We start from the raw sequence: 12619 nt of genomic DNA, 5'->3' as shown, positions 1-12619 counted from the left end.
AGCAAATCGGATCCAGCAGTACATCAGAAAGATCATACACCATGACCAAGTAGGATTTATCCCAGGGATGCAAGGATGGTACAATATCCGCAAATCAATAAACGTGATACATCACATAAACAAACTGAAAGAAAAAAACCACATGGTCATATCAGTTGATGCAGAAAAAGCATTTGACAAAATTCAACACCCATTTTTGATAAAAGCTCTCAGCAAGGTGGGAGTAGAAGGATCATACCTCAACATAATAAAAGCCATATATGACAGGCCCACAGCCAACATCATACTCAATGGACAAAAACTAACACCATTTCCCCTAAGAACAGGAACAAGACAGGGATGCCCCCTCTCACCACTCCTGTTCAACATAGTACTGGAAGTGTTAGCCATTGCAATTAGGGAAGAAGAAGAAATAAAAGGCATCCAAATTGGAAAAGAGGAAGTAAAACTGTCCTTATTTGCAGACGACATGATATTATACATACAAAATCCTAGAGACTCCATCAAAAAGCTACAAGACTTCATACATGAATTTGGCAATGTAGCAGGATACAAAATTAACCCCAAGAAATCTGAGGCATTTCTATACACCAATAGTGAACTTTCAGAAAGAGAGATTATAAAAACAATCCCGTTTACCATCGCACCAAAAAAATTAAGCTACCTAGGAATAAACTTAACTAAAGAGGTAAAAGACCTCTACTCAGAAAACTACAGGACGTTGAAAAAAGATATAGAGGAAGACCTAAACAGATGGAAGAACATACCGTGTTCATGGATTGGTAGAATCAACATCATTAAAATGTCCATACTACCCAAAGCAATCTATAAATTCAACACACTTCCCATTAAAATACCAACGGCATACTTCAGAGATCTAGAACGAACTCTCCAAAAATTCATCTGGAATAAAAAAAGACCCCGAATAGCTGCAGCAATCCTGAAAAAGAACAAAGTAGGTGGGATCTCAATACCAGATATCAAGTTGTATTACAAAGCCACTGTTCTCAAAACTGCCTGGTACTGGCACAAGAATAGGCATATAGATCAATGGAATAGAATAGAGAGCCCAGAAATCGGCCCAAACCAATATGCTCAATTAATATTTGACAAAGGAGGCAAGAACATACAATGGAGCCAAGATAGTCTCTTCAATAAATGGTGTTGGGAAAATTGGACAGATATATGCAAGAAAATGAAACTAGACCACCAACTTACACCATACACAAAAATAAACTCAAAATGGATAAAGGACTTAAATGTACGACAGGAAACCATAAAAATTCTAGAAGAATCCAAAGGCAACAAAATCTCAGACATATGCCGAAGCAATTTCTTCACTGATACAGCTCCTAGGGCACTTGAAACTAAAGAGAAAATGAACAAATGGGACTACATCAAAATAAAAAGCTTCTGCACAGCAAAAGAAACCATCAATAAAACAATGAGAAAACCCACTGTGTGGGAAAACATATTTGCCAATGTCATATCTGATAAGGGCCTAATCTCCAAAATTTATAGGGAACTCATACAACTTAACAAAAGGAATATAAAGAATCCAATCAAAAAATGGGCAAAGGACCTAAATAGACACCTTTCAAAAGAGGACATTCAGAAAGCCAAGAGACATATGAAAACATGCTCAAAGTCACTAATCATCCGAGAGATGCAAATCAAAACAACAATGAGGTACCATCTCACACCTGTCAGACTGGCTATCATCAACAAATCAACAAACGACAAGTGTTGGAGAGGATGTGGAGAAAAAGGAACACTTGTGCACTGCTGGTGGGAATGCAGACTGGTGCAGCCACTATGGAAGACAGTATGGAGTTTCCTTAAAAAACTAAAAATGGAACTCCCATTTGACCCTGTGATCCCACTTCTAGGAATATATCCCAAGAAACCAGAAACACCAATCAGAAAGGATATATGCACCCCTATGCTCATAGCAGCACAATTCACCATAGCTAAGATCTGGAAACAGCCTAAGTGCCCATCAGTAGATGAATGGATTAGAAAACTGTGGTACATCTACACGATGGAATACTATGCTGCTCTAAAAAGGAAGGAATTCTTACCATTTGCAACGTCATGGATGGAACTGGAGAGCATTATGCTAAGTGAAATAAGCCAGTCAATGAAGGAAAAATACCACATGATCTCACTCATTCATGGATAATAGAGACCATTATAAACTTTTGAACAATAATAGATACAGAGGCAGAGCTGCCTCAAACAGATTGTCAAACTGGGGCGGGAAGGCTGGGGAGGGTTGGGGGGCAGGTGGTAGGGGGTAAGAGATCAACTAAAGGACTTGTATGCATGCATATAAGCATAACCAATGGACATAAGACACTGGGGGATAGGGAAGGCTAGGGGACTGTCTAGGGCGGGGGGATAAAATGGACCCATATGTAATACCCTTTGTAATACTTTAAGCAATAAATTAAAAAAAAAATAAATAAATAAATATAAAATAAAATAAAATAAAAAAAGAAATGTTCTGGACTGGATGGCTTCACAGGTGAATTTTTACCAAACATTCGGAAAAAAATACGACCTATTCTTCTCAAAATATTCCAAAAAAAATAAAGAAGGGGGAAGACTCTGTAGCTCAATTTATTATGCTATAATTACCCTGGTTACAAAACCAGAAAAAGACATTACAAAAAAAGAATACTATAGAGCAATAGCCTTGAGGAACACAAATATAAAAATTCTCAACAAAATATAAGCGAAACGAATTTACCAATAAATTAAAAAGATTATACAACATGATCAATTGGGATTTATTCCTGGGATGCAAGGTTAGTCCAGTATGTAGAAATCAATGAACATGATACACCATATAAACAAAGTTGGAGAACCAAGATGGCGGCATAGGTTAACGCCGGAGTTTGCTGCTTTGAACAACTACTTCAAAAGTGAAACCAGAAAACGGAAGGGACGTCACCCAGAACCACAGGAACGCTGGCTGAGTGGAGGTCCTGCAACTAGGAGGAAAGAGAAACGCATACGGACACTCAGAGGAGGCGCAGTGCTGAAGTCAAATTCTGAGGTGCGGAGTGCGCGGAGCGGGCTGGCGGCGGAGGGCGCGGTTGGCGTTTTCAATCGGGAGGGAGTCAGAGACTCTGAGCTCCAGATACAGGCGAGTGTTTAGGGACCCAGACTCAAACGGGAGAAGCGGGACTGTCTGGCTTCGGTCAGAGCGAGTGCAGCTTTCTCTCCGAGCTTTGCAGCGGGTGCTGGGACTCAGAGAGGCAGAGCCCCTGGGGACAGGACTGAGAGCCGCCATAACTGCTCTCTCTGGCCCACCCTGTTGATCCTGTGCGACCCGCCCCGCCCAAGCCCTGCACACAGGCATTTGCCGGATAGCCTCAGGCAAACGCCGGATTGGCGCCTCCCTGGAGGACAGGGGTTCTCTCACTGCTGACACAGCTGATTCTCATAGCCGCTTGGCCTGGAGGTCAAACCCTCCCTGGAATTAGCTACAACAATCAAGATTTAACTATAAAACTGCGAGCAGGGACCACTGGGGGGTGCACCAAGGAAGCATGACAGGGTGCGGAGACAAAGAAACAGGACAAGGTTGTCAATGGAGGATGTGGAGTTCAGAACCACACTTTTGGGGTCTCTCAGGAACTGTTTAGAAGCCGCCGATAAACTTAATGAGATCTACAAGAAAACTAATGAGACCCTCGATGCTATATTGGGGAACCAACTAGAAATTAAGCATACACGGACTGAAATAAAGAATATTATACAGACTCCCGACAGCAGACCAGAGGAGCGCAAGAATCAAGTCAATGATTTGAAATGCGAGGAAGCAAAAAACACCCAACCGGAAAAGCAAAATGAAAAAAGAATCCAAAAATGCGAGGATAGTGTAAGGAGCCTCTGGGACAGCTTCAAGCGTACCAACATCAGAATTATAGGGGTGCCAGAAGATGAGAGAGAGCAAGATATTGAAAACCTATTTGAAGAAATAATGACAGAAAACTTCCCCCACCTGGTGAAAGAAATGGACTTACAGGTCCAAGAAGCGCGGAGAACCCCAAACAAAAGGAATCCAAAGAGGACCACACCAAGACACATCATCATTAAAATGCCAAGAGCAAAAGATAAAGAGAGAATCTTAAAAACAGCAAGAGAAAGAAACTCAGTTACCTACAAGGGAATACCCATACGACTGTCAGCTGATTTCTCAACAGAAACTTTGCAGGCCAGAAGGGAGTGGCAAGAAATATTCAAAGTGATGAATACCAAGAACCTACAACCAAGATTACTTTATCCAGCAAAGCTATCATTCAGAATTGAAGGTCAGATAAAGAGCTTCACAGATAAGGAAAAGCTAAAGGAGTTCATCACCACCAAACCAGGATTATATGAAATGCTGAAAGGTATCCTTTAAGAAGAGGAAGAGGAAGAAAAAGGTAAAGATACAAATTATGAACAACAAATATGCATCTATCAACAAGTGAATCTAAGAATCAAGTGAATAAATAATCTGATGAACAGAATGAACTGTTGATTATAATAGAATCAGGGACATAGAAAGGGAATGGACTGACTATTCCTGGGGGGGAAAGGGGTGTGGGAGATGCGGGAAGAGACTGGACAAAAATCATGCACCTATGGATGAGGACAGTGGGTGGGGAGTGAGGGCGGAGGGTGGGGCGGGAACTGGGAGGAGGGGAGTTATGGGGGGGGAAAAAAGAGGAACAAATGTAATAATCTGAACAATAAAGATTTAAATAAAAAAAAATAATAAATAAATAAATAAAAATACTTTTTCCAATTAAAAAAAAAAAAAAAAAAAAAGAAAAGAAAAGGCGAGGGAGAAGAGGGAGGGAGCAGGCTCCCTGCTCCCAGGCCTCTAGCCGCTTGGATTTTAAAGTCGCCGCATTTTTCCTAGAGATAATGATTTCAGTTTCTGATAATAGCCAGACTGTTGAGTAAACCTATGCATTCAAGGAAGTTTCCTTTGGGGAGGGGGGAGTGGGGGAAGGGGCGAGAAGGCACTGAGGTCAGAGCAGTTTTCAGAGCATTAAAGGGGTGAGGATGTTGGCCTTGGGATCTATGGGCTCAGTGAGGGGGTTCCTTCACCATGTCATGTCATAGAGGAGGTTTGCAAGAAGACTACAGTTGTGAACCCGGAGGCGAGAGTACCCAGTGAGCCTGAGGAAGGAGAACACTTCTTGGTCAGGGGAGGAGACAGTCGTGGAGGATATAAAGAAATAAGGCATTCACAGCGAGACTGAGGTAGGCGACTGTGGTCTGGGACAACAGGGCTGCATAAGAGGACGCATGGCAGTGGGGGATTGGCGTCCCTGTGAAGGGAGGGGTCTAGGAGCAGAAGGAGCAGGGAGGCTGAAGGGCTCTGAGTGGGCTGCAGAGTGGCTGCTAATTTGGTGAGAATATCTCATGCTAACAGGGGCATGGGGCATGAAGGCATGACTAAGAATGAGTGGGTTATAGGGTTATCATCAAGGAGGCAGGGAAGGGGTCCGGTGGTCAGCGGGCAGGTGTATTTGCCGTCAATACCCATGACCAAGATCATGGAAGGAAAAAGGAGCCCTGAAAAGGAGGGCAGAACAGATAAGGTAGCCCCCGTGTCTATCAGGAAGGAGACCTGTGCACCTGCTACCTTCACTGTGACCCTGGGCTCGGCGAGGGTGATTGGGGGTTGTCGAGTCAGGGCTTCTTCAGTCTTCAGCCAGTCCCAGCATGGCCAGTGGCGGGTCATGACCTGGAAGGGCGGCCCCTCTACACTGGGGTGCAGAGGGCCCACCACTTTTCCAGGGGCAGTTATTCTTCCAGTGGCCGCTTTGACTGCACGCCCGCCAGGGCTTGGTTGGAGCCCGGGACTGGGGGCACTGCTTTGCCCAGTGGCCTTCATTTCCACATTTGAAGCATTCTCCAGGTGACGTTCCTTTCATTGCACCCCCACCGTGCACAGCCCCCTTGGGGCCATGGCGGCTGCTGATGACCGCAGGGCCACAACCAAGGCATGAGTTTGCAGGTCTACCTTCTGTCGAAGGCGGGCCTCCCGATTTGATTCTGCCTGCTCCTCACAGGCGTTAAAATCTTAAAGGCCATGTTCACTAGACTCAGACCAGGGTTTGAGGGCTATCCTCAAGGTCAGTGGGAAAAAAAACCTGAGATGCCTCTCAATCTGTGAGGCTGGACATAGAGAATGGGGCATAGACTCAGACTATGCCCTCAGTTCCTGCTGCCTCCCTCAGGGGTAGAATGGGCGCAGAAATAGAAGAGGCTGTTGAGAAAGGCAGTCTTTGGGTGGCCTGAGAATGAGTGTTAGATGGGAAAGGCTGTTTTGGAGCTCACATTCTCAAGATTTGGGCTCTCAGGGATAGCGGAGAAGGCGGCTGCTGGTTAAGAGGGTCTGAAGAGAAAGAGCCAAGGAGTTTTTCAATTTGAGGAAGATCAGAGAGTGAAAGGGAATGGCTACCCAGATAAAATCCTTCCCAGCCGCAACCTCTCCTAAAGGGAATGGCTGGCCACCTGTGAATTCAATTGCTGGCAGTCATGGGGGCAGAGATTCAGTGGAGCGCACAGAGGAAGGGGGCGGTTAGAACTCTCAGAGGGTAGGTACAGCGTGGGGTACAGGTTTCTACGGCAGAGTTGTAGCGGGGGAGGGGAGAGTGGGAGAGGTGGAGACGAATGATCCTGGGTGGGGTTGGCGAGAAGGACTCCACCCACTTCTCGATTCTCAATTGTACTCAGACACGAAACCTCCCAGGGCGGGGCAGAGGGGAGGAGGGACAGAGGAAGGTGTGGCCTGCAGACGGTGTGTTTACCAACTGGGTTAGCAGGCAGGAGTGGGGGCGGGGTTAGTCGCTCCTCGGCGACTTGAGTTTCCAGCTCCCGGCGCGACCACAGGGGCGGGTAGAAGAGGGGAGGCAGGGTCAGTAGTTAGCGGAGAAGGCGTGGCTGGAGGAGGGTCCGGCAGGGAGGGAGGAAGGGAGAGTGTGGACGGACAGGAGCACGAGCCGGCGGGAGAACGGGCGGCCTTCTGCCGGGGAGTTCGCGGTGGTCTCTGGGGGGTGAGAGGACGTGGGGACGATGGCAGTGCCATTGCCACCCCCCACACACACAGCACATGAACCCACCCCCACACGCACCGCACACACCACGGGCTCGGCAGCGCATGACACAGCGTGGCGACAGCCCGGAGGGAGGAGGGAGGACGGGGCGAGGAGAGGAAGCGGAAGGAGCTTTGGGGGAGGGGGATGGGGACGCAGATGGAGAGAGAGAGAGAGAGAGAGGGAGGCTTGGGCATATTTCCCGGTTCGCTGGCAGAAATTACTGAGATCCGTAATGATGGTAAAATCCAAGGTCCCATTGTCGGGCCATCTGGACCCTTTGTCCAATTCATACTGAGGCCATGCTGCGTTACAGAAATAAATGAGGCATTTAGGATGCAAGTCTGGGGCAGGCCTAGTGTTTAGCCAGGTTGGCGAGCAGGCACCCTAGAGGTGTGCTCGGATCAGGTTTGGAATTTGGATTCCCTGTGCTCGATACCTGTGGCCTGTAGCGGGGGGCCAAAGGCCAGCGTCCCAGCGGTTTGACCCAGGCTACGGACGAACGAGGGGACCAAGGGAGGTAGAGACGTCTCTGCTACCTTCCGAGGTCCGGAGGAGCCTTCCTGGAAGGGTCCGTAAAGACAATCTCTGACACGGCTGCGTTTTAGGGACAGAGATGCCAGCGAACTGGCGGCCACGAGGGACCAGCACGGGGGTGGGGCGGGACTCACCGCTAATGTTGCCAAACTGGGAAAGGCTGCCGAGCTGAAGAAATGCGGTCCTGATGGGTCCTGGGCCACCAGGAGGGAGAGGCGGGCGCCCCGAGCCATGGAGGGACGGCCAAATGGGGTGCTCGCGGCACCCGGGTTTCAAGGCACCAAATGTTAGGTGGCTCAGGAGGCGGCACAGGAAATAAAGAGAGTCAAGTCAATCAGAAAAGGAAGAAAAGGAAAGGTTTTAATCTGCGTCCCCGGGCAACCCACGAACCCCAAAGACAGGGCCAGTGGATTCGCGCCCACAGGGAAGGGGGTTTGTTTTTTATACAGGTGTTTAATGAGGGGCGGGGGCATGAGCTGAGGAAGCTCCCACTGCGGGGGTCATCACAGTATTCAGCTGGATAAGTTCCCAGCCGCAGGGGTCAGCAGGGTATTCAGGAAGGAGTCAGTATCTGTGTGGGGGTCATCGTGGATTCCAGGGAGGAGCCCGTATCTGTGTCTGGCACACAGATCTGTTAGAAATTCCAGGAGGGTCCATTATCTCGTCACGCATCTGCATGTATCCAATCCTGGGCTCTCTCCAACCTAACAAATCCATCTGAAGACAGCTCAAAATTCAGGTGTCTTATGCATCAGGGGAAGGGAGGACAGGTGAGTAAGAGGTAGGTGGGGCCTGGAGACAGGCACAGAAAAGGAGCAGCACAGAATCTCCCAATCCCTTTGCCCTGGCCGACCTGGGTCAGGTTCTGGGTCGTGGCTTTGTGCCTGTTTCTCCCTCCTCACTGATACGGGCTGCTCCAGCCTCCGCAGAACTCCTCTGGTTAATCAGCACGTCTCTCTCAGCTTTTGGGAAACAGGACATCTTTCTCGGCTACAGAAACATTCCTCCCTGTCACCTTTCACCCAGAGCTCTGCCAAGCGCACAGGTTAAATGCTAACCAGCCTGCACCCGTGCGGAACAGCACGCAGCTCCTCCTTCCCTTTTTGTCCCGCCCTGCGGACTCCCCTCCCTTGCTCCCCTCCCCAGTCTGCCACCAGCGGACTTCAATGCCTTCTCCTTTGATTCTAATGTAGAAAATAAACTGCACAACTGCTGTTCTTGGAGCATTTTCTCAATCCTGTGAGAGTTTGTGTCCGAGTCTGAGCCTCAGTCTTGGCTGGATAAGCTCTTTAAACCTTTCTTTAGGTTTGGAATTTCCTTCGTCCACACTATCACGAACCACTTGGCTTCAACGATGATCAACATGTGTTTCATCTATTCCCCCACTTTCTTGGTTAAATGGGAGTTGAAACTGGACAACCAATGGGTCCAGGCTGCTGTCACTGCTTGAGCCAATTCAGCAGAGACAGGGTTGAAGCGTTTATCCCAACCCTGCCGGCAGCCTGGGAGAGCAGCAGGTCATCCACAGACGTCTGCTCTGTACTGCCCCCTCCATAAGCCAGCTGCTTCTAGGGGTAGGACAAAGATCACATGGGGAAGTAGGCAAAAGGAATAAGAATGGGTATGCAAAATGGGTATTACAGGCAGAGAAGTAGGCAGTGCTGGCTGGGGCCAGACGTCATTGCTTGGGCTATCAGGTTGTTAATCTTTCCATGATAATAGGCAGTTCTTGCATGAGAATAGACTGCATTCCACGGTTGACTTCCAGGTCCAAGGTTGACTCCCAGGTCCAGGTTAGAAGGTGCTTCCTTCAATCAGAACAAAATAATCACGGTTAACAGAGCATGATTAATATTTCATATAATTATAGCTGGTCCCGATATTCTAGTTCTGTCCCTATTAGAGTGTTAAAGCAAGTCACAGATATGTTTTAGTTCACATGTAAATATTTTCATATGCTTTTCCATGGCAAGACAGGCACACCGGAGGTGACAAAGCATCTCTGCTTGCCCTGTCTTGGGAACACTGCAGATTTTCTTGTCAGCCTGCCCCTCTGCAAGAGGGCCAACCCTGAGCCCAGACGCCTCGCACTGTGTCCCTGAAAGGCACTGAAGAAACCAGGACACCCAGCCCTCAGAAGCAAAGATGGGCATGGCCGGGACCACACACTGCCGGCAGACGGACCCTCGTTCGTGGCTCGCCACACTTGGTACAGGTCACCACGCAGCCACACTCCAGCAGAACACAGTCAGCGGGTGAGCCATGCAGACCTGCGCAGGTCCTCCCCAGGCGGGGGCACGGCTCCCCAGTTTGGGGCTTGGGCTCTGTGCAGCAGGTGCTGCAGGCTTTTCTTGTCCTGGTGCAGCCGCCTCACCCTCCCCGTTGGCTCCCATTTCTCACAGCAGCCCTTGTAGTTGACGAAGTTACAAGCCAGGATCTTTCCGCTGCCACACAGTCAGACCTTCAGTGTCTCCAGGTCAGTCAGGTCAGACAGAGAAGCCCTGTGGCGGGATGAGGCTGTCCTCTGCGTGGAAGCGAGTCTCCTCGCAGCGGCGCTGGCTGTGCCCTCCCGGAGACAGGTCTTCTTGGTCCTGAGACATGGCTACTGGCCTGCTGGTCTTCCCGAGCCTGGGCTGGGGGAGCAAAGCGGCTTGTGTGGGTGAGGAAGGGAAGCTGGGAAGGTCGGAAGTTTGTGCTGGCCTGAGGCTGGGGCCGGAAGGCCTGCTGTGCAGGGAAGTCCAGGGAAGAGGTGGGGGCACGAGTCCTGGCCTCAGGAGATTACAGGCGCTGGCCAAGCACCGAGTCACCAGCTCCCCCCCCCCCCCCCGCCCCCGTACGTGGCGCGGTAGAGATGTCATGGAGGTTGAGGTAGCCCCACTGGTCCTTCACCTTCATCTCCATGAGCTCCTCCCACAGAAAGGCTGCTGCTCAGAATCCTTAGCAGAGAAGGCAGAGGCTTGACCAGGTCATGCAGACATTTTTCCTACATTCCAGGCAGGCTGCTTCCTGGCCGTGCTTGCAAAGGGGCCACAGGCCTTGCAGCTTGGTTCCGAGCCTGCTGGGGAAGGAAAGGACTCGCACCCAGGGTTGAAATAGGCCTGCGCCCTGGCTCCCGGGTGCCAGGGCCTCCTCAGGCTGTCCATCCAGGCAGAACCAGCTGCAGCCGGTTGCCCACGTGATAAAATCTGCCGTGGCAGCGTCTCCCTAAATATGTTTTTGAAAGATCAGACAGAGGCTGAAAACCAGGACTACAGACTTTATTAGAGAAGCACCTTCCGGGCTGTTTCACAAGGGGAGGACAGCAGCACGTGCAGGGCTGGGCACGCCTTTTGAGGGGCAGAATGGGAAGGGGTGGGGGGGCTTAGTGTACTCGGCCAGCGCTGATTGGTGGCTTACTGCATTGTCCATATAGGACAAGGGCTTAGGGTATTTGGCAGGTGTGGATTGGTGGTCCAATGTATAGTCCATATAAGGTACCTGGTTAGTCACTCAGGTATTTCCAGGCTGCAGGTTACGTCATACTCCGTCCACCAATTGGGGGGAGGATCTATCAGTTTTTTATTGATTTTTTTAGTCAGCTGCCTCCTGCACGCCCCCTACTGAGGATCAATCCCTCAACCCGGGCGTGTGCCCTGACCGGGAATCAAACCAGAGACCTTTGGTGCATGGGGTGACTGCTCAGCCAACTGAGGCGCCGGGCCAGGGCTGGGGGTGTCTTTTTACAGCTGAATTGACTGAATCCAGAGGCAAACAAGGTGCACACTATTAGTGAAAAAGAAAAATCCCAAAGTTAGAAATGGGCAAAATGATGACTGTGTCCTTCCTGTGACATCGGAGCATGTTCCCACAGGCCCACCAAAGAATTGTCTAATTCTCTAGGGCGGTTTTATTTGACTTATTATTGTAGAGTATTTAGAGTACTTTTTATGAGTAGGTGCTAACTTATAGAAAAGTGATATAGACGTGAGCAAAGAGTGAAGAAAAAGAATGGACTCATGGTAGTCAAACCGCAAAATTACTAAAATCAAGTAGGCTAAGGCCTGGGGTGACAATTCTTTCCTGCTATAATGAGCTGCCTGCTTGCAGGTTGCAACTTTCCAGTTATGCCTGGAGCTCTGTGCACGAACAGGGGCCTCGCACGAAACCGACAAGCTCCAGGGAGGCTGCATGGCTGCCTTGCAAACTCAGAGACCTAAAGCAACCATATAGGAAGGTCTGAAATTAAAACTTTTTAACTAAAAGCAGTTGATAGTGGGTAGTCATGTCCTAGGCAGTATTGTTCCCTAACTAAGGTCACTCTTTACCTTAATTTAGCCTGTTGTTGTCTTTTTGCATCTATGATAACATATCCTTGGAATGTCAGAGTAATTTCCTTTTTGTAGACCCCTCAAAGCACAGGCACCCTCTGTGGAGACCACAAATCCCCTCATTGTTATTGTGTTGATGGTTGACTGTTAACTATCCTGCACCCACCTGTGTAAAAGAAGCATGTGTCTATCATTTCACTCCTTATCCAATCCCAGAGGTGTCCCTGCTTTGCTTTCTCCCGCCTTCCTAACCTATCACCAATGGATTTCATGTCACCCACCTAAGTCTCTCTTCTTTTGGTTGTAATGTATAAAAGAACGTGTAAAACTGTCATTCTCCAGAGCATTTTCTTTCTTTCTTCTTTAATGTATTTCTTTATTGACTTCAGAGAGGAAGGGAGAAGAGAGAGAAACATCAATGTTGAGAGAGAATCATTAATCGACCGCCTTCTGCATGCCCCCTACTGGGGATCAAGCCCTCAACCCAGGCATGTGCCCTTGGCTGGAATCAAACCTGGGACTCTTCAATCCGCAGGCTGACGCTCTAACCACTTAGCCAAGCCAGCCAGGACACCAGAGCATTTTCTTAATCCGCTGAGATTTTGCTTCCCAGCAATTGTTGATAGTTTGCCTCAAGCTCATAAAAATCCTCTACAGGTTTGAATGTCT

General features: G+C 48.9%; 1 protein-coding gene and 1 pseudogene across 1 annotated transcript in view; both read right to left on the bottom strand.

Moving 5' to 3' along the window:
• TRIM26 (tripartite motif containing 26) overlaps nt 1-12619 on the bottom strand; it is a 100829-nt gene that overhangs the window by 36588 nt on the left and 51622 nt on the right. The gene's annotated exons all lie outside the window — the stretch shown is intronic.
• Nucleotides 7983-12619, bottom strand: part of LOC118679486 — a 52673-nt pseudogene continuing 48036 nt past the window's right edge.

This window comes from Myotis myotis, unplaced genomic scaffold, assembly GCF_014108235.1.
Source record: "Myotis myotis isolate mMyoMyo1 unplaced genomic scaffold, mMyoMyo1.p scaffold_m19_p_26, whole genome shotgun sequence".
In the NCBI taxonomy this organism is placed as follows: domain Eukaryota; kingdom Metazoa; phylum Chordata; class Mammalia; order Chiroptera; family Vespertilionidae; genus Myotis; species Myotis myotis.
Note: the sequence above shows the minus strand (reverse complement) of the source record. Positions and strands in the feature narration are given on the sequence as shown.